We start from the raw sequence: 26087 nt of genomic DNA, 5'->3' as shown, positions 1-26087 counted from the left end.
ATGTTACCTGGAAGAATAACAAACTGTGCAAGGATGGAGGTTGTAGGAGCAAGGAGAACAAGTTGTCTGTAAAGTTGGTGGATGCCTATTTTCCATTTTGCAGTCCCTTGTCTCCCTCTTGTGGCCTCCTGGAGGCAACTAGCTGTGCAAAAAAAAGACAGCCTGGGGGCCGGCTGTTGCAGTGTTGCCCTCTCAGGCAACACTGAGTGACTGACTGAGCCGCACCGTCTTATATAAAGTTCAGACGGAACTTTGCACGTGTCATAGTGGAGACCTCAGGAGCCAGAGCCAGCTTTCTGACATCATAATGGGGCCTCAGAGATAAAAGCCTGGGCCCAGGCAGTGTTGGTCAGTGCTGCTCAGCAGGCAGCACTGGACTGGATTAAAGCTGATACAAGGTGTGAAAGGAGAAGGGGTGGCAGTGGGCATGCACTTACTGCTGCTGCTGCTGCTGCTGCTGCCAGTGTTTGCACGGCAGGAGGGCATTTGGGCGTTGCCAGGAAGGCGTTTTTATGTCGATTCCTCCTCTTTCAGCACTGCATTGTGGTGCAAGCAAAAGAAGCAAATCCTGTCTTGCTTCCTCTCCGGCCTTTATTCACCTCCCGCTTAGTAGCTGTGAGTGTGTGTGAGCCTGCAGGGCCCCATGGAATTGCCTAGGAGTAGGCTGAATCGCTGCAAGGGGTGAACAGCAGTATTGGGCAGGCTCGGTCAACGCGCGGCCCGTTCGGGTTATCGCTTCTCGGCCTTTTGGCTAAGATCAAGTGTAGTATCTGTTCTTATCAGTTTAATATCTGATACGTCCCCTATCTGGGGACCATATATTAAATGGATTTTTAGAACAGGGAGATGGAAATAGAGCTTGCTCTGTCCACTCCACGCATTGACCTGGTATTGCAGTATTTCCAGGACCGGTGCACCCTTTCCTTATGTGTTTACTAAAATCAGATTCCAAAAGTGCTTTTTGTGTTTGCCATTGTTTTTGTCTTTCGGATGGGATCTCCCCTTTTAATCCCATTATTTCAACACCTGTTGGACAATGCATTTGTACAGTCATGTGTGATAATGAGCTAATTTATTAAATGCAATTAATTAATACATTGCCACCTCTTGTTTTGTGTCGTCTGTGTTTCTGTGTTTCCGGCATTTCACATTGGAACAGCTCATTCACCTTCCTTGTCTTCTCTCCGCCCTCCCTCCTAGGTAGGTTAAAGAGCTGCACCTGAGCCAGCCACTGATTGATGCAGCACCATAGTCAAATAGTGGAGTGGAGTAGGGGAACAGCAAACAGCCATTAAAGCAGCCAGCCCGCCCGCCCGTCACAATGGACCTACCTGTGTACACTAGATGGATGTGATGGAATGTACTGTGGTCCCTACATTTCAAGAAGAAGTAAGAATTGCAGTTGCAACAAACCCTTGCTTGCCTACAAAGAGAGCAGCAATTTGGATTTGTTACTATGTTACCTGGAAGAATAACAAACTGTGCAAGGATGGAGGTTGTAGGAGCAAGGAGAACAAGTTGTCTGTAAAGTTGGTGGATGCCTATTTTCCATTTTGCAGTCCCTTGTCTCCCTCTTGTGGCCTCCTGGAGGCAACTAGCTGTGCAAAAAAAAGACAGCCTGGGGGCCGGCTGTTGCAGTGTTGCCCTCTCAGGCAACACTGAGTGACTGACTGAGCCGCACCGTCTTATATAAAGTTCAGACGGAACTTTGCACGTGTCATAGTGGAGACCTCAGGAGCCAGAGCCAGCTTTCTGACATCATAATGGGGCCTCAGAGATAAAAGCCTGGGCCCAGGCAGTGTTGGTCAGTGCTGCTCAGCAGGCATCATTGGACTGGATTAAAGCTGATACAAGGTGTGAAAGGAGAAGGGGTGGCAGTGGGCATGCACTTACTGCTGCTGCTGCTGCTGCTGCCAGTGTTTGCACGGCAGGAGGGCATTTGGGCGTTGCCAGGAAGGCGTTTTTATGTCGATTCCTCCTCTTTCAGCACTGCATTGTGGTGCAAGCAAAAGAAGCAAATCCTGTCTTGCTTCCTCTCCGGCCTTTATTCACCTCTCGCGTAGCTGTGAGTGTGTGTGAGCCTGCAGGGCCCCATGGAATTGCCTAGGAGTAGGCTGAATCGCTGCAAGGGGTGAACAGCAGTATTGGGCAGGCTCGGTCAACGCGCGGCCCGTTCGGGTTATCGCTTCTCGGCCTTTTGGCTAATCTCAAGGGGTTAGTCACTAGGTCCGTCTGTGTGCTCGCCCTTGGCCTTGTGGCATCGCTGGTTTACCAGCTTAAGCCACCTGCTGCTTTAGGGGGTGAGCCAGGGGACAAAGAAGGCGACCAACCTTGCCCGGGGAGGTTATGGCGAATACGACTACCATGGCGGCTTCGGTGCGCTTCGCAGGCCCAGCTGATCAGAGGATAAAGAACACCTTCAAGTTCGAAAACACCTTCAAGTTCGAGTTCGGAGAGCAGGAGAAGGAGAAATTTTCGCTGAGGTTTTTCGTGAGGACAGTCCTGATTGACGTTCTGAAGGTGAAGAGGGAGAATATTCTTGCGCTTCAGGATGCCCCTGGACGCTACACCCTTACCTTGGAGAACGAGCAAGCCTGCCAAGAGCTATATGGAAGCATCCTGAAGAACTTGAGTCATGAAGATCTTAAAGGACTCCTCATTGTGGCCTTGTACTCAGAAGGTGAAACATCTCTTGTTGTTCATATGAGCAATCCGCATGTGCCCCTGGAGCACATAGCCCAATTTCTGCAGAGACATTTTGCTTCTGTCGGAGAACCTCGTAAAATCCTCAACGAAGAACAGCTGTGGACAGGGAAGTACAGAATTTCCGTCAAATTTAAAGAGGACAGTTCTGAACATGGCATTGAGGGATTCCATCATCCTCCCTCAACATTTAACATAGGCAACAACAGAGGTCGTTTGTTTTACCGGAATATGCCAAGGTACTGTCGCAAATGCATGGGGTTCGGACATGTCGCTGACATGTGCCCTGAAGAAATAGCGACCTGCAGGAAGTGCTTCCAAAAAGGGCACGCTACTGCCAGCTGCTCTAATCAGGTCACATGCAACATCTGCCTGGTGCCGGGGCACACCTTTAGAGACTGTCCCTTGAAGAAGATCAGCTCGTATGCTGAAGCAGTGAGGAGGCAGCCGGCTTCTGACAAACCTCCCTCAACAGCTGAGCAGAGGCCTAAAGCTGATCCTCCGTCGGAGGGAAAATTGCCTGTTGCTGGTGCTTCAACTGACTGGTCAGAGTGTCCTGTTGGTCCGGATGAAGCGGAGTCCATGGAAACTGCTGGATCTGGGGTGAAAGCGGTGAAAAAACCTTCCGCAGTGGCCCAGGATCCAAAATTGGATGAAGATGTTATGCATCTGGAAGTACAGAGGAAAAGGAAACCAGTTGATGATGACCCAGGTGTCTGTGTCAAAAGATCAGATTTTCCTCGCTACAGGCATAAGCCGGTGGAGCCAAATGCTGAACCGCCTCCGGCGAAACCGCCACCTTCTGATTCTGACCCAGCTAACATCGAGTTCTCGGATTCAGATGTCGCCACAACTCCCAGCCCACTAGTGGGATTTATGTCGGATTCTGAGAGTAGTTCGGCCTAAAAATATCCAAGGTTGATGACAAATAATATCCAAATCTCTTCACTGAATGTGAGGAGCTTGAAGGGCCCATCCAGAAGGGCTGCTTTATTTTCATACCTGTCTACAGTAAATTCGGACATTTTTTTTCTACAGGAATGTGGTATAGATCATGACCCCAACTATTCTGTCCTAAGACAAGATTGGTCTCTGGGCAGCTCCATCTGGTCTGGAGATAATGAGGTAAGATCTACAGGAGTAGGGATTTTGTTCAAATCTATGGACTTTAAAATCACTTCGTTCAGAGAAGTCATACCGGGAAGAGCTTTATTTGTCAACGTGAGCTATCATGGTGTAGACTTAAGACTTTTGAACATATATGCCTCGCCCATCAAAGAGGAAAGATCACAGTTATTAGAGACCATACAGTACTACTTGCCTGGTTCTTCTCCGCTGATAGTAAGTGGAGACTTCAATTGTATTATATCTGGAGAAAGTCGAGAGGGGAGCTCTGGAGAACCTAGAAGGGATAAGACAGAGAAACAATTAAAAGATCTGATGACAGACTTCAGGTTAAAAGATGTTTGGAGAGACATACATAGAGATGACCCCGGATACACCTGGGAAAATGCTAACGTCAAATCCAGAATTGACTTTCTCTTCACTTCAGGTCAAATTGCACCGCAGTCTGTGTCACTAAACGCAAATATTTTTTCAGACCATAAAATGATCCAAGCACAATTGCAGATATCCAAACTTGTCAAAGCTAGAGGAGTTTGGAGACTCAACGTCACATTGCTACAAAACCCTGAAATAAGAGCAGATTTTAAGATTATTTTCAACCAACTCAAAAATTTACAGAAAGATTTTTCTTCCATGTTAGAATGGTGGGAGCACAGCAAAGCCAAGATCAAAGCGTTTTTCATCCAAAAAAGCATCATCAGAGCCAGGGAAAAAACGAAATGGTTCAAAACGCTTAACACCAAGCTGCAGACATATTATAAACTCAGGAGTGCTGGTGTTGAAATGGAAGATTTAATCACCAACCTAAAGGAACAAATTGCAAAAGAAATCGAGAGTAAAGGTAAAGAAATAATATTCAACTCAAAAATTGAGATACTAGAAAAAAATGAAAAATGTTCTAGATTCTTCTTTAAAAAAACCGTCGAAGCTAAAGAAATGATTATAGAACTAGATGGCGAAACTTCATCTGACGGTATGCTATCCAAAGCTCAGACATTTTATCAAGACCTGTTTAACGAAAAGCCCATTGATGCTTCTTTTACTGAAGATGTTTTAAATTCACTTGATTGCACTTTATCAAAAACTGACCAAATGCTGCTATGTAGGGAAACTACTGTTGATGAACTCAATGCTGCTGTTAAAAGTTTTCTGTGTGGGAAAACCCCAGGAACCGATGGTTTACCGATCGAATTTTATAGGGAATTTTGGGACATTTTAAGTGCTGATTTTTATTGTGTCATCAAAGAAGCCTTTAAGTGTAGTCAGCTACCTGTATCCTGGAGAAGTGGCCTGGTATCCTTATTATATAAAAAAGGAGAAAGATCCAATTTAGAGAACTGGAGACCGATCACGCTTCTTAATGCAGACTACAAGATAATGTCCAAAATTTTACTAAATCGTTTTAAGGGGGTTTTAAGTCAAGTCATACAGCCGGAACAAGTATGTGCAGTTCCTGGAAGAAGTGTCTCAGAGTGTCTTAATACCATCAGAGATGCAATATGGTATCAGAAGGAAAGGAAACAAAACCTAGCCATACTTTCACTGGACTTTCAAAAGGCATTCGACCGAGTGTCGCATAAGTTCTTATGGTCAGTTTTAAAGAAGATGTGTTTTCCTGACGCTTTTATTCAACAAATTGCACTTTTATACAGGAATACTTTTAGTAAAATTTTGGTTAATGGCTCTTTAACAAAAGAAGTCTATTTGCACTCAGGAGTCAAGCAAGGGTGCCCCTTGTCACCAATTTTATTTATTTGCTCAATTGAACCTCTTTTAGCTATGATGAGAAAGGAGAAAATAGTTAGAGGCGTTCCTATACCTGGCGGCCGAGGAAATGAAGTCAAGGTCATGGGTTATATGGACGATATTTCCATTCTCTGCACGTCACAGGTGGCTCTTCAGAGAGCAATTAGGACCACGGAATTCTTCTGCCATGCATCAGCATTTAAACTCAATCTGGACAAGTGCAGTTGCTTTACAATTGGGAATTGGCCTGGCCTCTCTGTACCTGACCTTAGAACCCAGTCTGACAAAATCAAAATATTAGGAGTGATTTTTGACGAGCAAAATAATGGTGCGCAAAGCTGGGAAATAGTCAAAGAAAAGCTACAAAAGAGAATTGACTTCTGGAAACTTAGGCAACTTACCTTGAGCGGAAAAGTTCTTATTATTAAAGCGTTGTTACTTCCTGTTATGTTATACCTAAATTGTGTTTTCCCTCCAAGTGATCTCACTGCAAAAAGAATACAAAGATTGTTATTCGAGTTTGTGTGGAGTTCCAAGTTTGAGAAACTGAGCAGACAAATCATGCACAAGACACTTAATGTAGGCGGTAAGGATGTGCCAAACATCAAATTGTTTTTATATTCTGCATTTTTTAGCCTCTGTTTTAAGAATGTGTCACTGTCAAATAATTGGTCCTACTTTTTAAGATACGCCGCCGGGCATATTTTTAGAAGGCGAAAATGGATAACAACATCACTTTCCAGTCCAGTGTTAATTGTCCCCCCCAAACAATATGTGATTGTGGAAAAAACAATAAGAATGTACCAATTAGAGTCTTATGGGGTAGAGACTTTGAAAAACTCTAGAAAGTTCAGGTTCGAAATAAAAAAGAAGGACACTATGACACAAATTTCTAATTATACCTTTGACAGATGTGCTATGATATGGGAAAAAGTGAATGCACCTTATCTTACCAATCAGCATAAAGACATCGCCTGGATGATAGTTCATGATTGTGTTCCATCTAGGAGCTTCCAGTACAGAAGGGGCTTGTGCAATACACAGACTTGCCCTAGGAGACAATGCTGCTACGATGAGTCAACTTTGCATATATTTTGGAACTGCCAATTTGCACAAACAGTATGGAAAGAATGCGGGGAGATTTTAAAATTTTTTACTGGTCTTAACCATTTGAATCACGAAGTTGTCTTGTATGGAATCCATCGAACCCTACCAAAAGAAAAAGAGAAAGTATTATGGTGTACTATGAACTGTATTAAAAATGCACTGTGGAAAACAAGGAACATTCTACTCTTCAAAAAAGACTTTATTAGTGAACGAGAATGTATTAAACTGGCATTAAGTGAACTTTATTTGTACTACCTGTTGGACAAAAAGCATCTCGGAAAGAAGAAAGCACTGAGCATGTGGCACTTTAAAATGTGGAAGATGTTATTCTAGACTTTATTCTTGAAATATTAGTTTTGACTGAATCATATTAATTTAAACGTAAAAATCTGTTCTTATCAGTTTAATATCTGATACGTCCCCTATCTGGGGACCATATATTAAATGGATTTTTAGAACAGGGAGATGGAAATAGAGCTTGCTCTGTCCACTCCACGCATTGACCTGGTATTGCAGTATTTCCAGGACCGGTGCACCCTTTCCTTATGTGTTTACTAAAATCAGATTCCAAAAGTGCTTTTTGTGTTTGCCATTGTTTTTGTCTTTCGGATGGGATCTCCCCTTTTAATCCCATTATTTCAACACCTGTTGGACAATGCATTTGTACAGTCATGTGTGATAATGAGCTAATTTATTAAATGCAATTAATTAATACATTGCCACCTCTTGTTTTGTGTCGTCTGTGTTTCTGTGTTTCCGGCATTTCACATTGGAACAGCTCATTCACCTTCCTTGTCTTCTCTCCGCCCTCCCTCCTAGGTAGGTTAAAGAGCTGCACCTGAGCCAGCCACTGATTGATGCAGCACCATAGTCAAATAGTGGAGTGGAGTAGGGGAACAGCAAACAGCCATTAAAGCAGCCAGCCCGCCCGCCCGCCCGTCACAATGGACCTACCTGTGTACACTAGATGGATGTGATGGAATGTACTGTGGTCCCTACATTTCAAGAAGAAGTAAGAATTGCAGTTGCAACAAACCCTTGCTTGCCTACAAAGAGAGCAGCAATTTGGATTTGTTACTATGTTACCTGGAAGAATAACAAACTGTGCAAGGATGGAGGTTGTAGGAGCAAGGAGAACAAGTTGTCTGTAAAGTTGGTGGATGCCTATTTTCCATTTTGCAGTCCCTTGTCTCCCTCTTGTGGCCTCCTGGAGGCAACTAGCTGTGCAAAAAAAAGACAGCCTGGGGGCCGGCTGTTGCAGTGTTGCCCTCTCAGGCAACACTGAGTGACTGACTGAGCCGCACCGTCTTATATAAAGTTCAGACGGAACTTTGCACGTGTCATAGTGGAGACCTCAGGAGCCAGAGCCAGCTTTCTGACATCATAATGGGGCCTCAGAGATAAAAGCCTGGGCCCAGGCAGTGTTGGTCAGTGCTGCTCAGCAGGCAGCACTGGACTGGATTAAAGCTGATACAAGGTGTGAAAGGAGAAGGGGTGGCAGTGGGCATGCACTTACTGCTGCTGCTGCTGCTGCTGCTGCCAGTGTTTGCACGGCAGGAGGGCATTTGGGCGTTGCCAGGAAGGCGTTTTTATGTCGATTCCTCCTCTTTCAGCACTGCATTGTGGTGCAAGCAAAAGAAGCAAATCCTGTCTTGCTTCCTCTCCGGCCTTTATTCACCTCCCGCTTAGTAGCTGTGAGTGTGTGTGAGCCTGCAGGGCCCCATGGAATTGCCTAGGAGTAGGCTGAATCGCTGCAAGGGGTGAACAGCAGTATTGGGCAGGCTCGGTCAACGCGCGGCCCGTTCGGGTTATCGCTTCTCTGCCTTTTGGCTAAGATCAAGTGTAGTATCTGTTCTTATCAGTTTAATATCTGATACGTCCCCTATCTGGGGACCATATATTAAATGGATTTTTAGAACAGGGAGATGGAAATAGAGCTTGCTCTGTCCACTCCACGCATTGACCTGGTATTGCAGTATTTCCAGGACCGGTGCACCCTTTCCTTATGTGTTTACTAAAATCAGATTCCAAAAGTGCTTTTTGTGTTTGCCATTGTTTTTGTCTTTCGGATGGGATCTCCCCTTTTAATCCCATTATTTCAACACCTGTTGGACAATGCATTTGTACAGTCATGTGTGATAATGAGCTAATTTATTAAATGCAATTAATTAATACATTGCCACCTCTTGTTTTGTGTCGTCTGTGTTTCTGTGTTTCCGGCATTTCACATTGGAACAGCTCATTCACCTTCCTTGTCTTCTCTCCGCCCTCCCTCCTAGGTAGGTTAAAGAGCTGCACCTGAGCCAGCCACTGATTGATGCAGCACCATAGTCAAATAGTGGAGTGGAGTAGGGGAACAGCAAACAGCCATTAAAGCAGCCAGCCCGCCCGCCCGCCCGTCACAATGGACCTACCTGTGTACACTAGATGGATGTGATGGAATGTACTGTGGTCCCTACATTTCAAGAAGAAGTAAGAATTGCAGTTGCAACAAACCCTTGCTTGCCTACAAAGAGAGCAGCAATTTGGATTTGTTACTATGTTACCTGGAAGAATAACAAACTGTGCAAGGATGGAGGTTGTAGGAGCAAGGAGAACAAGTTGTCTGTAAAGTTGGTGGATGCCTATTTTCCATTTTGCAGTCCCTTGTCTCCCTCTTGTGGCCTCCTGGAGGCAACTAGCTGTGCAAAAAAAAGACAGCCTGGGGGCCGGCTGTTGCTGTGTTGCCCTCTCAGGCAACACTGAGTGACTGACTGAGCCGCACCGTCTTATATAAAGTTCAGACGGAACTTTGCACGTGTCATAGTGGAGACCTCAGGAGCCAGAGCCAGCTTTCTGACATCATAATGGGGCCTCAGAGATAAAAGCCTGGGCCCAGGCAGTGTTGGTCAGTGCTGCTCAGCAGGCAGCACTGGACTGGATTAAAGCTGATACAAGGTGTGAAAGGAGAAGGGGTGGCAGTGGGCATGCACTTACTGCTGCTGCTGCTGCTGCCAGTGTTTGCACGGCAGGAGGGCATTTGGGCGTTGCCAGGAAGGCGTTTTTATGTCGATTCCTCCTCTTTCAGCACTGCATTGTGGTGCAAGCAAAAGAAGCAAAACGCGCGGCACGTTCGGGTTATCGCTTCTCGGCCTTTTGGCTAAGATCAAGTGTAGTATCTGTTCTTATCAGTTTAATATCTGATACGTCCCCTATCTGGGGACCATATATTAAATGGATTTTTAGAACAGGGAGATGGAAATAGAGCTTGCTCTGTCCACTCCACGCATTGACCTGGTATTGCAGTATTTCCAGGACCGGTGCACCCTTTCCTTATGTGTTTACTAAAATCAGATTCCAAAAGTGCTTTTTGTGTTTGCCATTGTTTTTGTCTTTCGGATGGGATCTCCCCTTTTAATCCCATTATTTCAACACCTGTTGGACAATGCATTTGTACAGTCATGTGTGATAATGAGCTAATTTATTAAATGCAATTAATTAATACATTGCCACCTCTTGTTTTGTGTCGTCTGTGTTTCTGTGTTTCCGGCATTTCACATTGGAACAGCTCATTCACCTTCCTTGTCTTCTCTCCGCCCTCCCTCCTAGGTAGGTTAAAGAGCTGCACCTGAGCCAGCCACTGATTGATGCAGCACCATAGTCAAATAGTGGAGTGGAGTAGGGGAACAGCAAACAGACATTAAAGCAGCCAGCCCGCCCGCCCGCCCGCCCGCCCGTCACAATGGACCTACCTGTGTACACTAGATGGATGTGATGGAATGTACTGTGGTCCCTACATTTCAAGAAGAAGTAAGAATTGCAGTTGCAACAAACCCTTGCTTGCCTACAAAGAGAGCAGCAATTTGGATTTGTTACTATGTTACCTGGAAGAATAACAAACTGTGCAAGGATGGAGGTTGTAGGAGCAAGGAGAACAAGTTGTCTGTAAAGTTGGTGGATGCCTATTTTCCATTTTGCAGTCCCTTGTCTCCCTCTTGTGGCCTCCTGGAGGCAACTAGCTGTGCAAAAAAAAGACAGCCTGGGGGCCGGCTGTTGCAGTGTTGCCCTCTCAGGCAACACTGAGTGACTGACTGAGCCGCACCGTCTTATATAAAGTTCAGACGGAACTTTGCACGTGTCATAGTGGAGACCTCAGGAGCCAGAGCCAGCTTTCTGACATCATAATGGGGCCTCAGAGATAAAAGCCTGGGCCCAGGCAGTGTTGGTCAGTGCTGCTCAGCAGGCAGCACTGGACTGGATTAAAGCTGATACAAGGTGTGAAAGGAGAAGGGGTGGCAGTGGGCATGCACTTACTGCTGCTGCTGCCAGTGTTTGCACGGCAGGAGGGAATTTGGGCGTTGCCAGGAAGGCGTTTTTATGTCGATTCCTCCTCTTTCAGCACTGCATTGTGGTGCAAGCAAAAGAAGCAAAACGCGCGGCACGTTCGGGTTATCGCTTCTCGGCCTTTTGGCTAAGATCAAGTGTAGTATCTGTTCTTATCAGTTTAATATCTGATACGTGCCATATCTGGGGACCATATATTAAATGGATTTTTAGAACAGGGAGATGGAAATAGAGCTTGCTCTGTCCACTCCACGCATTGACCTGGTATTGCAGTATTTCCAGGACCGGTGCACCCTTTCCTTATGTGTTTACTAAAATCAGATTCCAAAAGTGCTTTTTGTGTTTGCCATTGTTTTTGTCTTTCGGATGGGATCTCCCCTTTTAATCCCATTATTTCAACACCTGTTGGACAATGCATTTGTACAGTCATGTGTGATAATGAGCTAATTTATTATATGCAATTAATTAATACATTGCCACCTCTTGTTTTGTGTCGTCTGTGTTTCTGTGTTTCCGGCATTTCACATTGGAACAGCTCATTCACCTTCCTTGTCTTCTCTCCGCCCTCCCTCCTAGGTAGGTTAAAGAGCTGCACCTGAGCCAGCCACTGATTGATGCAGCACCATAGTCAAATAGTGGAGTGGAGTAGGGGAACAGCAAACAGCCATTAAAGCAGCCCGCCCGCCCGTTACAATGGACCTACCTGTGTACACTAGATGGATGTGATGGAATGTACTGTGGTCCCTACATTTCAAGAAGAAGTAATAATTGCAGTTGCAACAAACCCTTGCTTGCCTACAAAGAGAGCAGCAATTTGGATTTGTTACTATGTTACCTGGAAGAATAACAAACTGTGCAAGGATGGAGGTTGTAGGAGCAAGGAGAACAAGTTGTCTGTAAAGTTGGTGGATGCCTATTTTCCATTTTGCAGTCCCTTGTCTCCCTCTTGTGGCCTCCTGGAGGCAACTAGCTGTGCAAAAAAAAGACAGCCTGGGGGCCGGCTGTTGCAGTGTTGCCCTCTCAGGCAACACTGAGTGACTGACTGAGCCGCACCGTCTTATATAAAGTTCAGACGGAACTTTGCACGTGTCATAGTGGAGACCTCAGGAGCCAGAGCCAGCTTTCTGACATCATAATGGGGCCTCAGAGATAAAAGCCTGGGCCCAGGCAGTGTTGGTCAGTGCTGCTCAGCAGGCAGCACTGGACTGGATTAAAGCTGATACAAGGTGTGAAAGGAGAAGGGGTGGCAGTGGGCATGCACTTACTGCTGCTGCTACTGCTGCTGCTGCTGCCAGTGTTTGCACGGCAGGAGGGCATTTGGGCGTTGCCAGGAAGGCGTTTTTATGTCGATTCCTCCTCTTTCAGCACTGCATTGTGGTGCAAGCAAAAGAAGCAAAACGCGCGGCACGTTCGGGTTATCGCTTCTCGGCCTTTTGGCTAAGATCAAGTGTAGTATCTGTTCTTATCAGTTTAATATCTGATACGTCCCCTATCTGGGGACCATATATTAAATGGATTTTTAGAACAGGGAGATGGAAATAGAGCTTGCTCTGTCCACTCCACGCATTGACCTGGTATTGCAGTATTTCCAGGACCGGTGCACCCTTTCCTTATGTGTTTACTAAAATCAGATTCCAAAAGTGCTTTTTGTGTTTGCCATTGTTTTTGTCTTTCGGATGGGATCTCCCCTTTTAATCCCATTATTTCAACACCTGTTGGACAATGCATTTGTACAGTCATGTGTGATAATGAGCTAATTTATTAAATGCAATTAATTAATACATTGCCACCTCTTGTTTTGTGTCGTCTGTGTTTCTGTGTTTCCGGCATTTCACATTGGAACAGCTCATTCACCTTCCTTGTCTTCTCTCCGCCCTCCCTCCTAGGTAGGTTAAAGAGCTGCACCTGAGCCAGCCACTGATTGATGCAGCACCATAGTCAAATAGTGGAGTGGAGTAGGGGAACAGCAAACAGCCATTAAAGCAGCCAGCCCGCCCGCCCGTCACAATGGACCTACCTGTGTACACTAGATGGATGTGATGGAATGTACTGTGGTCCCTACATTTCAAGAAGAAGTAAGAATTGCAGTTGCAACAAACCCTTGCTTGCCTACAAAGAGAGCAGCAATTTGGATTTGTTACTATGTTACCTGGAAGAATAACAAACTGTGCAAGGATGGAGGTTGTAGGAGCAAGGAGAACAAGTTGTCTGTAAAGTTGGTGGATGCCTATTTTCCATTTTGCAGTCCCTTGTCTCCCTCTTGTGGCCTCCTGGAGGCAACTAGCTGTGCAAAAAAAAGACAGCCTGGGGGCCGGCTGTTGCAGTGTTGCCCTCTCAGGCAACACTGAGTGACTGACTGAGCCGCACCGTCTTATATAAAGTTCAGACGGAACTTTGCACGTGTCATAGTGGAGACCTCAGGAGCCAGAGCCAGCTTTCTGACATCATAATGGGGCCTCAGAGATAAAAGCCTGGGCCCAGGCAGTGTTGGTCAGTGCTGCTCAGCTGGCAGCACTGGACTGGATTAAAGCTGATACAAGGTGTGAAAGGAGAAGGGGTGGCAGTGGGCATGCACTTACTGCTGCTGCTGCTGCTGCTGCTGCCAGTGTTTGCACGGCAGGAGGGCATTTGGGCGTTGCCAGGAAGGCGTTTTTATGTCGATTCCTCCTCTTTCAGCACTGCATTGTGGTGCAAGCAAAAGAAGCAAAACGCGCGGCACGTTCGGGTTATCGCTTCTCGGCCTTTTGGCTAAGATCAAGTGTAGTATCTGTTCTTATCAGTTTAATATCTGATACGTCCCCTATCTGGGGACCATATATTAAATGGATTTTTAGAACAGGGAGATGGAAATAGAGCTTGCTCTGTCCACTCCACGCATTGACCTGGTATTGCAGTATTTCCAGGACCGGTGCACCCTTTCCTTATGTGTTTACTAAAATCAGATTCCAAAAGTGCTTTTTGTGTTTGCCATTGTTTTTGTCTTTCGGATGGGATCTCCCCTTTTAATCCCATTATTTCAACACCTGTTGGACAATGCATTTGTACAGTCATGTGTGATAATGAGCTAATTTATTAAATGCAATTAATTAATACATTGCCACCTCTTGTTTTGTGTCGTCTGTGTTTCTGTGTTTCCGGCATTTCACATTGGAACAGCTCATTCACCTTCCTTGTCTTCTCTCCGCCCTCCCTCCTAGGTAGGTTAAAGTGCTGCACCTGAGCCAGCCACTGATTGATGCAGCACCATAGTCAAATAGTGGAGTGGAGTAGGGGAACAGCAAACAGCCATTAAAGCAGCCAGCCCGCCCGCCCGCCCGTCACAATGGACCTACCTGTGTACACTAGATGTGTACATAGTGGAGACCTCAGGAGCCAGAGCCAGCTTTCTGACATCATAATGGGGCCTCAGAGATAAAAGCCTGGGCCCAGGCAGTGTTGGTCAGTGCTGCTCAGCAGGCAGCACTGGACTGGATTAAAGCTGATACAAGGTGTGAAAGGAGAAGGGGTGGCAGTGGGCATGCACTTACTGCTGCTGCTGCTGCTGCCAGTGTTTGCACGGCAGGAGGGCATTTGGGCGTTGCCAGGAAGGCGTTTTTATGTCGATTCCTCCTCTTTCAGCACTGCATTGTGGTGCAAGCAAAAGAAGCAAAACGCGCGGCACGTTCGGGTTATCGCTTCTCGGCCTTTTGGCTAAGATCAAGTGTAGTATCTGTTCTTATCAGTTTAATATCTGATACGTCCCCTATCTGGGGACCATATATTAAATGGATTTTTAGAACAGGGAGATGGAAATAGAGCTTGCTCTGTCCACTCCACGCATTGACCTGGTATTGCAGTATTTCCAGGACCGGTGCACCCTTTCCTTATGTGTTTACTAAAATCAGATTCCAAAAGTGCTTTTTGTGTTTGCCATTGTTTTTGTCTTTCGGATGGGATCTCCCCTTTTAATCCCATTATTTCAACACCTGTTGGACAATGCATTTGTACAGTCATGTGTGATAATGAGCTAATTTATTAAATACAATTAATTAATACATTGCCACCTCTTGTTTTGTGTCGTCTGTGTTTCTGTGTTTCCGGCATTTCACATTGGAACAGCTCATTCACCTTCCTTGTCTTCTCTCCGCCCTCCCTCCTAGGTAGGTTAAAGAGCTGCACCTGAGCCAGCCACTGATTGATGCAGCACCATAGTCAAATAGTGGAGTGGAGTAGGGGAACAGCAAACAGCCATTAAAGCAGCCCGCCCGCCCGTCACAATGGACCTACCTGTGTACACTAGATGGATGTGATGGAATGTACTGTGGTCCCTACATTTCAAGAAGAAGTAAGAATTGCAGTTGCAACAAACCCTTGCTTGCCTACAAAGAGAGCAGCAATTTGGATTTGTTACTATGTTACCTGGAAGAATAACAAACTGTGCAAGGATGGAGGTTGTAGGAGCAAGGAGAACAAGTTGTCTGTAAAGTTGGTGGATGCCTATTTTCCATTTTGCAGTCCCTTGTCTCCCTCTTGTGGCCTCCTGGAGGCAACTAGCTGTGCAAAAAAAAGACAGCCTGGGGGCCGGCTGTTGCAGTGTTGCCCTCTCAGGCAACACTGAGTGACTGACTGAGCCGCACCGTCTTATATAAAGTTCAGACGGAACTTTGCACGTGTCATAGTGGAGACCTCAGGAGCCAGAGCCAGCTTTCTGACATCATAATGGGGCCTCAGAGATAAAAGCCTGGGCCCAGGCAGTGTTGGTCAGTGCTGCTCAGCAGGCAGCACTGGACTGGATTAAAGCTGATACAAGGTGTGAAAGGAGAAGGGGTGGCAGTGGGCATGCACTTACTGCTGCTGCTGCTGCTGCTGCTGCCAGTGTTTGCACGGCAGGAGGGCATTTGGGCGTTGCCAGGAAGGCGTTTTTATGTCGATTCCTCCTCTTTCAGCACTGCATTGTGGTGCAAGCAAAAGAAGCAAAACGCGCGGCACGTTCGGGTTATCGCTTCTCGGCCTTTTGGCTAAGATCAAGTGTAGTATCTGTTCTTATCAGTTTAATATCTGATACGTCCCCTATCTGGGGACCATATATTAAATGGATTTTTAGAACAGGGAGATGGAAATAGAGCTTGCTCTGTCCACTCCACGCATTGACCTGGTATTGCAGTATTTCCAGGACCGGTGCACCCTTTCCTTATGTGTTTACTAAAATCAGATTCCAAAAGTGCTTTTTGTGTTTGCCATTGTTTTTGTCTTTCGGATGGGATCTCCCCTTTTAATCCCATTATTTCAACACCTGTTGGACAATGCATTTGTACAGTCATGTGTGATAATGAGCTAATTTATTAAATGCAATTAATTAATACATTGCCACCTCTTGTTTTGTGTCGTCTGTGTTTCTGTGTTTCCGGCATTTCACATTGGAACAGCTCATTCACCTTCCTTGTCTTCTCTCCGCCCTCCCTCCTAGGTAGGTTAAAGAGCTGCACCTGAGCCAGCCACTGATTGATGCAGCACCATAGTCAAATAGTGGAGTGGAGTAGGGGAACAGCAAACAGACATTAAAGCAGCCAGCCCGCCCGCCCGCCCGCCCGCCCGTCACAATGGACCTACCTGTGTACACTAGATGGATGTGATGGAATGTACTGTGGTCCCTACATTTCAAGAAGAAGTAAGAATTGCAGTTGCAACAAACCCTTGCTTGCCTACAAAGAGAGCAGCAATTTGGATTTGTTACTATGTTACCTGGAAGAATAACAAACTGTGCAAGGATGGAGGTTGTAGGAGCAAGGAGAACAAGTTGTCTGTAAAGTTGGTGGATGCCTATTTTCCATTTTGCAGTCCCTTGTCTCCCTCTTGTGGCCTCCTGGAGGCAACTAGCTGTGCAAAAAAAAGACAACCTGGGGGCCGGCTGTTGCAGTGTTGCCCTCTCAGGCAACACTGAGTGACTGACTGAGCCGCACCGTCTTATATAAAGTTCAGACGGAACTTTGCACGTGTCATAGTGGAGACCTCATGAGCCAGAGCCAGCTTTCTGACATCATAATGGGGCCTCAGAGATAAAAGCCTGGGCCCAGGCAGTGTTGGTCAGTGCTGCTCAGCAGGCAGCACTGGACTGGATTAAAGCTGATACAAGGTGTGAAAGGAGAAGGGGTGGCAGTGGGCATGCACTTACTGCTGCTGCTGCTGCCAGTGTTTGCACGGCAGGAGGGCATTTGGGCGTTGCCAGGAAGGCGTTTTTATGTCGATTCCTCCTCTTTCAGCACTGCATTGTGGTGCAAGCAAAAGAAGCAAAACGCGCGGCACGTTCGGGTTATCGCTTCTCGGCCTTTTGGCTAAGATCAAGTGTAGTATCTGTTCTTATCAGTTTAATATCTAATACGTCCCCTATCTTGGGACCATATATTAAATGGATTTTTAGAACAGGGAGATGGAAATAGAGCTTGCTCTGTCCACTCCACGCATTGACCTGGTATTGCAGTATTTCCAGGACCGGTGCACCCTTTCCTTATGTGTTTACTAAAATCAGATTCCAAAAGTGCTTTTTGTGTTTGCCATTGTTTTTGTCTTTCGGATGGGATCTCCCCTTTTAATCCCATTATTTCAACACCTGTTGGACAATGCATTTGTACAGTCATGTGTGATAATGAGCTAATTTATTAAATGCAATTAATTAATACATTGCCACCTCTTGTTTTGTGTCGTCTGTGTTTCTGTGTTTCCGGCATTTCACATTGGAACAGCTCATTCACCTTCCTTGTCTTCTCTACCGCCCTCCCTCCTAGGTAGGTTAAAGAGCTGCACCTGAGCCAGCCACTGATTGATGCAGCACCATAGTCAAACAGTGGAGTGGAGTAGGGGAACAGCAAACAGCCATTAAAGCAGCCAGCCCGCCCGCCCGCCCGCCCGTCACAATGGACCTACCTGTGTACACTAGATGGATGTGATGGAATGTACTGTGGTCCCTACATTTCAAGAAGAAGTAAGAATTGCAGTTGCAACAAACCCTTGCTTGCCTACAAAGAGAGCAGCAATTTGGATTTGTTACTATGTTACCTGGAAGAATAACAAACTGTGCAAGGATGGAGGTTGTAGGAGCAAGGAGAACAAGTTGTCTGTAAAGTTGGTGGATGCCTATTTTCCATTTTGCAGTCCCTTGTCTCCCTCTTGTGGCCTCCTGGAGGCAACTAGCTGTGCAAAAAAAAGACAGCCTGGGGGCCGGCTGTTGCAGTGTTGCCCTCTCAGGCAACACTGAGTGACTGACTGAGCCGCACCGTCTTATATAAAGTTCAGACGGAACTTTGCACGTGTCATAGTGGAGACCTCAGGAGCCAGAGCCAGCTTTCTGACATCATAATGGGGCCTCAGAGATAAAAGCCTGGGCCCAGGCAGTGTTGGTCAGTGCTGCTCAGCAGGCAGCACTGGACTGGATTAAAGCTGATACAAGGTGTGAAAGGAGAAGGGGTGGCAGTGGGCATGCACTTACTGCTGCTGCTGCTGCTGCCAGTGTTTGCACGGCAGGAGGGCATTTGGGCGTTGCCAGGAAGGCGTTTTTATGTCGATTCCTCCTCTTTCAGCACTGCATTGTGGTGCAAGCAAAAGAAGCAAAACGCGCGGCACGTTCGGGTTATCGCTTCTCGGCCTTTTGGCTAAGATCAAGTGTAGTATCTGTTCTTATCAGTTTAATATCTGATACGTCCCCTATCTGGGGACCATATATTAAATGGATTTTTAGAACAGGGAGATGGAAATAGAGCTTGCTCTGTCCACTCCACGCATTGACCTGGTATTGCAGTATTTCCAGGACCGGTGCACCCTTTCCTTATGTGTTTACTAAAATCAGATTCCAAAAGTGCTTTTTGTGTTTGCCATTGTTTTTGTCTTTCGGATGGGATCTCCCCTTTTAATCCCATTATTTCAACACCTGTTGGACAATGCATTTGTACAGTCATGTGTGATAATGAGCTAATTTATTAAATGCAATTAATTAATACATTGCCACCTCTTGTTTTGTGTCGTCTGTGTTTCCGGCATTTCACATTGGAACAGCTCATTCACCTTCCTTGTCTTCTCTCCGCCCTCCCTCCTAGGTAGGTTAAAGAGCTGCACCTGAGCCAGCCACTGATTGATGCAGCACCATAGTCAAATAGTGGAGTGGAGTAGGGGAACAGCAAACAGCCATTAAAGCAGCCCGCCCGCCCGTTACAATGGACCTACCTGTGTACACTAGATGGATGTGATGGAATGTACTGTGGTCCCTACATTTCAAGAAGAAGTAAGAATTGCAGTTGCAACAAACCCTTGCTTGCCTACAAAGAGAGCAGCAATTTGGATTTGTTACTATGTTACCTGGAAGAATAACAAACTGTGCAAGGATGGAGGTTGTAGGAGCAAGGAGAACAAGTTGTCTGTAAAGTTGGTGGATGCCTATTTTCCATTTTGCAGTCCCTTGTCTCCCTCTTGTGGCCTCCTGGAGGCAACTAGCTGTGCAAAAAAAAGACAGCCTGGGGGCCGGCTGTTGCAGTGTTGCCCTCTCAGGCAACACTGAGTGACTGACTGAGCCGCACCGTCTTATATAAAGTTCAGACGGAACTTTGCACGTGTCATAGTGGAGACCTCAGGAGCCAGAGCCAGCTTTCTGACATCATAATGGGGCCTCAGAGATAAAAGCCTGGGCCCAGGCAGTGTTGGTCAGTGCTGCTCAGCAGGCAGCACTGGACTGGATTAAAGCTGATACAAGGTGTGAAAGGAGAAGGGGTGGCAGTGGGCATGCACTTACTGCTGCTGCTGCTGCTGCTGCTGCTGCTGCCAGTGTTTGCACGGCAGGAGGGCATTTGGGCGTTGCCAGGAAGGCGTTTTTATGTCGATTCCTCCTCTTTCAGCACTGCATTGTGGTGCAAGCAAAAGAAGCAAAACGCGCGGCACGTTCGGGTTATCGCTTCTCGGCCTTTTGGCTAAGATCAAGTGTAGTATCTGTTCTTATCAGTTTAATATCTGATACGTCCCCTATCTGGGGACCATATATTAAATGGATTTTTAGAACAGGGAGATGGAAATAGAGCTTGCTCTGTCCACTCCACGCATTGACCTGGTATTGCAGTATTTCCAGGACCGGTGCACCCTTTCCTTATGTGTTTACTAAAATCAGATTCCAAAAGTGCTTTTTGTGTTTGCCATTGTTTTTGTCTTTCGGATGGGATCTCCCCTTTTAATCCCATTATTTCAACACCTGTTGGACAATGCATTTGTACAGTCATGTGTGATAATGAGCTAATTTATTAAATGCAATTAATTAATACATTGCCACCTCTTGTTTTGTGTCGTCTGTGTTTCTGTGTTTCCGGCATTTCACATTGGAACAGCTCATTCACCTTCCTTGTCTTCTCTCCGCCCTCCCTCCTAGGTAGGTTAAAGAGCTGCACCTGAGCCAGCCACTGATTGATGCAGCACCATAGTCAAATAGTGGAGTGGAGTAGGGGAACAGCAAACAGCCATTAAAGCAGCCCGCCCGCCCGTTACAATGGACCTACCTGTGTACACTAGATGGATGTGATGGAATGTACTGTGGTCCCTACATTTCAAGAAGAAGTAAGAATTGCAGTTGCAACAAACCCTTGCTTGCCTACAAAGAGAGCAGCAATTTGGATTTGTTACTATGTTACCTGGAAGAATAACAAACTGTGCAAGGATGGAGGTTGTAGGAGCAAGGAGAACAAGTTGTCTGTAAAGTTGGTGGATGCCTATTTTCCATTTTGCAGTCCCATGTCTCCCTCTTGTGGCCTCCTGGAGGCAACTAGCTGTGCAAAAAAAAGACAGCCTGGGGGCCGGCTGTTGCAGTGTTGCCCTCTCAGGCAACACTGAGTGACTGACTGAGCCGCACCGTCTTATATAAAGTTCAGACGGAACTTTGCACGTGTCATAGTGGAGACCTCAGGAGCCAGAGCCAGCTTTCTGACATCATAATGGGGCCTCAGAGATAAAAGCCTGGGCCCAGGCAGTGTTGGTCAGTGCTGCTCAGCAGGCAGCACTGGACTGGATTAAAGCTGATACAAGGTGTGAAAGGAGAAGGGGTGGCAGTGGGCATGCACTTACTGCTGCTGCTGCTGCCAGTGTTTGCACGGCAGGAGGGCATTTGGGTGTTGCCAGGAAGGCGTTTTTATGTCGATTCCTCCTCTTTCAGCACTGCATTGTGGTGCAAGCAAAAGAAGCAAAACGCGCGGCACGTTCGGGTTATCGCTTCTCGGCCTTTTGGCTAAGATCAAGTGTAGTATCTGTTCTTATCAGTTTAATATCTGATACGTCCCCTATCTGGGGACCATATATTAAATGGATTTTTAGAACAGGGAGATGGAAATAGAGCTTGCTCTGTCCACTCCACGCATTGACCTGGTATTGCAGTATTTCCAGGACCGGTGCACCCTTTCCTTATGTGTTTACTAAAATCAGATTCCAAAAGTGCTTTTTGTGTTTGCCATTGTTTTTGTCTTTCGGATGGGATCTCCCCTTTTAATCCCATTATTTCAACACCTGTTGGACAATGCATTTGTACAGTCATGTGTGATAATGAGCTAATTTATTAAATGCAATTAATTAATACATTGCCACCTCTTGTTTTGTGTCGTCTGTGTTTCTGTGTTTCCGGCATTTCACATTGGAACAGCTCATTCACCTTCCTTGTCTTCTCTCCGCCCTCCCTCCTAGGTAGGTTAAAGAGCTGCACCTGAGCCAGCCACTGATTGATGCAGCACCATAGTCAAATAGTGGAGTGGAGTAGGGGAACAGCAAACAGACATTAAAGCAGCCAGCCCGCCCGCCCGCCCGTCACAATGGACCTACCTGTGTACACTAGATGGATGTGATGGAATGTACTGTGGTCCCTACATTTCAAGAAGAAGTAAGAATTGCAGTTGCAACAAACCCTTGCTTGCCTACAAAGAGAGCAGCAATTTGGATTTGTTACTATGTTACCTGGAAGAATAACAAACTGTGCAAGGATGGAGGTTGTAGGAGCAAGGAGAACAAGTTGTCTGTAAAGTTGGTGGATGCCTATTTTCCATTTTGCAGTCCCTTGTCTCCCTCTTGTGGCCTCCTGGAGGCAACTAGCTGTGCAAAAAAAAGACAGCCTGGGGGCCGGATGTTGCAGTGTTGCCCTCTCAGGCAACACTGAGTGACTGACTGAGCCGCACCGTCTTATATAAAGTTCAGACGGAACTTTGCACGTGTCATAGTGGAGACCTCAGGAGCCAGAGCCAGCTTTCTGACATCATAATGGGGCCTCAGAGATAAAAGCCTGGGCCCAGGCAGTGTTGGTCAGTGCTGCTCAGCAGGCAGCACTGGACTGGATTAAAGCTGATACAAGGTGTGAAAGGAGAAGGGGTGGCAGTGGGCATGCACTTACTGCTGCTGCTGCTGCTGCCAGTGTTTGCACGGCAGGAGGGCATTTGGGCGTTGCCAGGAAGGCGTTTTTATGTCGATTCCTCCTCTTTTAGCACTGCATTGTGGTGCAAGCAAAAGAAGCAAAACGCGCGGCACGTTCGGGTTATCGCTTCTCGGCCTTTTGGCTAAGATCAAGTGTAGTATCTGTTCTTAGCAGTTTAATATCTGATACGTCCCCTATCTGGGGACCATATATTAAATGGATTTTTAGAACAGGGAGATGGAAATAGAGCTTGCTCTGTCCACTCCACGCATTGACCTGGTATTGCAGTATTTACAGGACCGGTGCACCCTTTCCTTATGTGTTTACTAAAATCAGATTCCAAAAGTGCTTTTTGTGTTTGCCATTGTTTTTGTCTTTCGGATGGGATCTCCCCTTTTAATCCCATTATTTCAACACCTGTTGGACAATGCATTTGTACAGTCATGTGTGATAATGAGCTAATTTATTAAATGCAATTAATTAATACATTGCCACCTCTTGTTTTGTGTCGTCTGTGTTTCTGTGTTTCCGGCATTTCACATTGGAACAGCTCATTCACCTTCCTTGTCTTCTCTCCGCCCTCCCTCCTAGGTAGGTTAAAGAGCTGCACCTGAGCCAGCCACTGATTGATGCAGCACCATAGTCAAATAGTGGAGTGGAGTAGGGGAACAGCAAACAGCCATTAAAGCAGCCAGCCCGCCAGCCCGCCCGCCCGCCCGTCACAATGGACCTACCTGTGTACACTAGATGGATTTGATGGAATGTACTGTGGTCCCTACATTTCAAGAAGAAGTAAGAATTGCAGTTGCAACAAACCCTTGCTTGCCTACAAAGAGAGCAGCAATTTGGATTTGTTACTATGTTACCTGGAAGAATAACAAATTGTGCAAGGATGGAGGTTGTAGGAGCAAGGAGAACAAGTTGTCTGTAAAGTTGGTGGATGCCTATTTTCCATTTTGCAGTCCCTTGTCTCCCTCTTGTGGCCTCCTGGAGGCAACTAGCTGTGCAAAAAAAAGACAGCCTGGGGGCCGGCTGTTGCAGTGTTGCCCTCTCAGGCAACACTGAGTGACTGACTGAGCCGCACCGTCTTATATAAAGTTCAGACGGAACTTTGCACGTGTCATAGTGGAGACCTCAGGAGCCAGAGCCAGCTTTCTGACATCATAATGGGGCCTCAGAGATAAAAGCCTGGGCCCAGGCAGTGTTGGTCAGTGCTGCTCAGCAGGCAGCACTGGACTGGATTAAAGCTGATACAAGGTGTGAAAGGAGAAGGGGTGGCAGTGGGCATGCACTTACTGCTGCTGCTGCTGCTGCTGCTGCCAGTGTTTGCACGGCAGGAGGGCATTTGGGCGTTGCCAGGAAGGCGTTTTTATGTCGATTCCTCCTCTTTTAGCACTGCATTGTGGTGCAAGCAAAAGAAGCAAAACGCGCGGCACGTTCGGGTTATCGCTTCTCGGCCTTTTGGCTAAGATCAAGTGTAGTATCTGTTCTTATCAGTTTAATATCTGATACGTCCCCTATCTGGAGACCATATATTAAATGGATTTTTAGAACAGGGAGATGGAAATAGAGCTTGTTCTGTCCACTCCACGCATTGACCTGGTATTGCAGTATTTACAGGACCGGTGCACCCTTTCCTTATGTGTTTACTAAAATCAGATTCCAAAAGTGCTTTTTGTGTTTGCCATTGTTTTTGTCTTTCGGATGGGATCTCCCCTTTTAATCCCATTATTTCAACACCTGTTGGACAATGCATTTGTACAGTCATGTGTGATAATGAGCTAATTTATTAAATGCAATTAATTAATACATTGCCACCTCTTGTTTTGTGTCGTCTGTGTTTCTGTGTTTCCGGCATTTCACATTGGAACAGCTCATTCACCTTCCTTGTCTTCTCTCCGCCCTCCCTCCTAGGTAGGTTAAAGAGCTGCACCTGAGCCAGCCACTGATTGATGCAGCACCATAGTCAAATAGTGGAGTGGAGTAGGGGAACAGCAAACAGCCATTAAAGCAGCCAGCCCGCCAGCCCGCCCGCCCGCCCGTCACAATGGACCTACCTGTGTACACTAGATGGATTTGATGGAATGTACTGTGGTCCCTACTAGAGATGAGCGAACTTATCAAAAGTTCGGTTCGGCTAGTTCGCCGAATTTCACAAAAAAGTTCGGTTCGGACCGAACTAGTTCTGACCGAACCTGTCACTTACATGCGCCGAGCATGCTACTGTCCGGGGTGCTGATAGAGTTAATGGGCTGCACTAACTCTTTCAGCAACCTTCACAGTACATGCTCGGCGCGCGGAAAATACTATTTTAAATGTAATAAAAAAATAAAAATTATACGTTCGTACTTACTTTCCTCCTGTCCGGCCTCCAGCGATGACGTTTCATCCCTTTCGCCGCTGCAGCCAATCACAGGCTGTAGTGGCGGTCACGCACGTCAGGATGACGCTTCATCCCACGTGACCGCCTCTGCAGCCAATCACAGGCTGCAGCGGCGACATGGATGAAACGTCATCGCTGGAGGCCGGACAGGAGGAAAGTAAGTATGAACGTATTATTATTATTTTTTGGCATGTATGTATGTTGGCATGTATGTATGTATGTATGTATGTATGTATGTTGTCATGTATGTATGTATGTTGGCATGTATGTATGTTGTCATGTATGTATGTTGTCATGTATGTATGTAGGCATGTATGTATGTTGTCATGTATGTATGTATATCTGTGCATGTATGTTGGCATGTATTTATATATGTGCATGTTTGTATGTATATTTGCATGTATATATTTGCATGTATGTATGTATGTTTGCATGTGTGTATGTTTGCATGTATGTATTTTTGCATGTATGTTGTCATGTATGTATGTATGTATGTATGTATGTTGTCATGTATGTATATATGTGCATGTGTGTATGTATATTTGTATGTATGTATGTATGTTTGCATGTATGTGTGTTTGCATGAATGTATGTTTGCATGTATGTATGCATGTTTGTATGTATATTTGCATGTGTGTATATATATATGTATGTTGTCATGTATGTATGTATGTTGTCATGTATGTATATATGTGCATGTATGTTGGCATGTATGTATATACGTGCATGTCTGTATGTACGTATATTTGCATGTATGTATGTTGTCATGTATGTATGTATATATGTGCATGTATGTTGGCATGTATGTATACATGTGCATGTTTGTATGTATATTTGCATGTATATATGTTTGCATGTGTGTATGTATGTTTGCATGTATGTATGTTTGCATGTATGTATGTTGTCATGTATGTTTGTATGTATGTTGTCATGTATGTATGTATATATGTGCATGTATGTATGTTTGCATGTTTTTATTTTTGCATGTATGTTTGCATGTATGTTTATATATATGTGCATGTATGTAATTATGTTTGCATGTATTTATGTTTGCATGTATATTTGTGCATGCTTGTATATATGTATGTATGTATGTATCTTTGCATGTTTGTTTGTATGTATGTATGTTTTCATGTGTGTGTGTGTGTATGCATGTATGATAGTTTGCATGTATATATGTTTGCATGTATGTATATTTGCATGTATATATGTGTATGCTTGTATATATGTATGTATGTTTGTATATATGTATGTATGGCCATGTATGATACTGTCTGCTGGCGCCCTGTATCTAAGTCAACTTCA

At 45.7% G+C, this 26087-nt stretch overlaps 15 non-coding genes across 15 annotated transcripts; all 15 read left to right on the top strand.

Moving 5' to 3' along the window:
- The first annotated feature begins 731 nt into the window (after window positions 1-731).
- LOC142677143 (U2 spliceosomal RNA) lies at window positions 732-922 on the top strand. Its single transcript, XR_012852191.1, has one exon. It is a non-coding gene; the product is annotated as a U2 spliceosomal RNA (small nuclear RNA).
- Window positions 923-7037: 6115 nt separating this feature from the next.
- On the top strand, window positions 7038-7222 carry LOC142677568 (U2 spliceosomal RNA). The gene has a single exon (XR_012852574.1). It is a non-coding gene; the product is annotated as a U2 spliceosomal RNA (small nuclear RNA).
- A 1269-nt stretch (window positions 7223-8491) lies between these two features.
- On the top strand, window positions 8492-8682 carry LOC142677391 (U2 spliceosomal RNA). Its single transcript, XR_012852416.1, has one exon. It is a non-coding gene; the product is annotated as a U2 spliceosomal RNA (small nuclear RNA).
- Window positions 8683-9800: 1118 nt separating this feature from the next.
- Window positions 9801-9991, top strand: LOC142677142 (U2 spliceosomal RNA). The gene has a single exon (XR_012852190.1). It is a non-coding gene; the product is annotated as a U2 spliceosomal RNA (small nuclear RNA).
- Window positions 9992-11111: 1120 nt separating this feature from the next.
- LOC142677520 (U2 spliceosomal RNA) lies at window positions 11112-11302 on the top strand. Its single transcript, XR_012852532.1, has one exon. It is a non-coding gene; the product is annotated as a U2 spliceosomal RNA (small nuclear RNA).
- A 1119-nt stretch (window positions 11303-12421) lies between these two features.
- LOC142677140 (U2 spliceosomal RNA) lies at window positions 12422-12612 on the top strand. Its single transcript, XR_012852188.1, has one exon. It is a non-coding gene; the product is annotated as a U2 spliceosomal RNA (small nuclear RNA).
- Window positions 12613-13732: 1120 nt separating this feature from the next.
- LOC142677139 (U2 spliceosomal RNA) lies at window positions 13733-13923 on the top strand. The gene has a single exon (XR_012852187.1). It is a non-coding gene; the product is annotated as a U2 spliceosomal RNA (small nuclear RNA).
- A 751-nt stretch (window positions 13924-14674) lies between these two features.
- LOC142677137 (U2 spliceosomal RNA) lies at window positions 14675-14865 on the top strand. Its single transcript, XR_012852186.1, has one exon. It is a non-coding gene; the product is annotated as a U2 spliceosomal RNA (small nuclear RNA).
- Window positions 14866-15981: 1116 nt separating this feature from the next.
- Window positions 15982-16172, top strand: LOC142677136 (U2 spliceosomal RNA). The gene has a single exon (XR_012852185.1). It is a non-coding gene; the product is annotated as a U2 spliceosomal RNA (small nuclear RNA).
- A 1123-nt stretch (window positions 16173-17295) lies between these two features.
- On the top strand, window positions 17296-17486 carry LOC142677529 (U2 spliceosomal RNA). The gene has a single exon (XR_012852540.1). It is a non-coding gene; the product is annotated as a U2 spliceosomal RNA (small nuclear RNA).
- A 1123-nt stretch (window positions 17487-18609) lies between these two features.
- Window positions 18610-18800, top strand: LOC142677135 (U2 spliceosomal RNA). The gene has a single exon (XR_012852184.1). It is a non-coding gene; the product is annotated as a U2 spliceosomal RNA (small nuclear RNA).
- Window positions 18801-19914: 1114 nt separating this feature from the next.
- Window positions 19915-20105, top strand: LOC142677134 (U2 spliceosomal RNA). The gene has a single exon (XR_012852183.1). It is a non-coding gene; the product is annotated as a U2 spliceosomal RNA (small nuclear RNA).
- A 1107-nt stretch (window positions 20106-21212) lies between these two features.
- LOC142677133 (U2 spliceosomal RNA) lies at window positions 21213-21403 on the top strand. The gene has a single exon (XR_012852182.1). It is a non-coding gene; the product is annotated as a U2 spliceosomal RNA (small nuclear RNA).
- Window positions 21404-22521: 1118 nt separating this feature from the next.
- LOC142677522 (U2 spliceosomal RNA) lies at window positions 22522-22712 on the top strand. Its single transcript, XR_012852534.1, has one exon. It is a non-coding gene; the product is annotated as a U2 spliceosomal RNA (small nuclear RNA).
- A 1132-nt stretch (window positions 22713-23844) lies between these two features.
- Window positions 23845-24035, top strand: LOC142677543 (U2 spliceosomal RNA). The gene has a single exon (XR_012852553.1). It is a non-coding gene; the product is annotated as a U2 spliceosomal RNA (small nuclear RNA).
- Window positions 24036-26087: the final 2052 nt, after the last annotated feature.

This window comes from Rhinoderma darwinii (assembly GCF_050947455.1).
Source record: "Rhinoderma darwinii isolate aRhiDar2 chromosome 2 unlocalized genomic scaffold, aRhiDar2.hap1 SUPER_2_unloc_31, whole genome shotgun sequence".
NCBI classification, from domain to species: Eukaryota; Metazoa; Chordata; class Amphibia; order Anura; family Rhinodermatidae; genus Rhinoderma; species Rhinoderma darwinii.
Note: the sequence above shows the minus strand (reverse complement) of the source record. Positions and strands in the feature narration are given on the sequence as shown.